Genomic DNA, 568 nt, shown 5'->3' on the forward strand with positions numbered 1-568 from the left:
ATTTAGGCGAGGCAGAAGATAGATTAAATAAAAAATCAATCGTAAAATAATAAATCTTTTTAAACTTACAAAAAAGAAGTAAATAAGAAAATTAATCTTACTTGCCATTAAATAGTTTATAAAAACTACAAATTTAATAACAGAAAAACGTAAAAAAATAAAATTAAAAAAAAAAATTTTAATTAAAACATATTTTACATTTTGCAAGTAAAAAAAAAAAAAAAAAAAAAAATTTTATTTGGCCCATGAGGGGATCGAACCCGCGACCTTCGCGTTATTAGCACGACGCTCTAACCAACTGAGCTAATGGGCCGATGTATCGACGCTGCCCAAAACACGATTACTTGATGCTGCATTAGAAACATTTTATCTTATAAAAATAACAAGAAAAAAAAAGAAAATAAAAAAATAAGTACAGTCGCCACTGATAGAAGCAAAGTGCAATAAGAAAACAAATGGATTGAAGAAGAGAGGGAGAGAGAGAGAGAGAGAGAATATTATTATCTATGCCTATCTCATGTATGTACCTTGGGCATGCAAATGGCGTTTGGCGTTTTCTTTCATCATA

General features: G+C 29.4%; 1 non-coding gene across 1 annotated transcript; it reads right to left on the bottom strand.

Annotated features, from left to right (window-relative positions):
- Window positions 1-239: 239 nt before the first annotated feature.
- Window positions 240-313, bottom strand: TRNAI-AAU (transfer RNA isoleucine (anticodon AAU)). The gene has a single exon. It is a non-coding gene; the product is annotated as a tRNA-Ile (tRNA).
- Window positions 314-568: the final 255 nt, after the last annotated feature.

This window comes from Drosophila tropicalis, unplaced genomic scaffold (genome assembly GCF_018151085.1).
Source record: "Drosophila tropicalis isolate 14030-0801.00 unplaced genomic scaffold, ASM1815108v1 contig_859, whole genome shotgun sequence".
In the NCBI taxonomy this organism is placed as follows: domain Eukaryota; kingdom Metazoa; phylum Arthropoda; class Insecta; order Diptera; family Drosophilidae; genus Drosophila; species Drosophila tropicalis.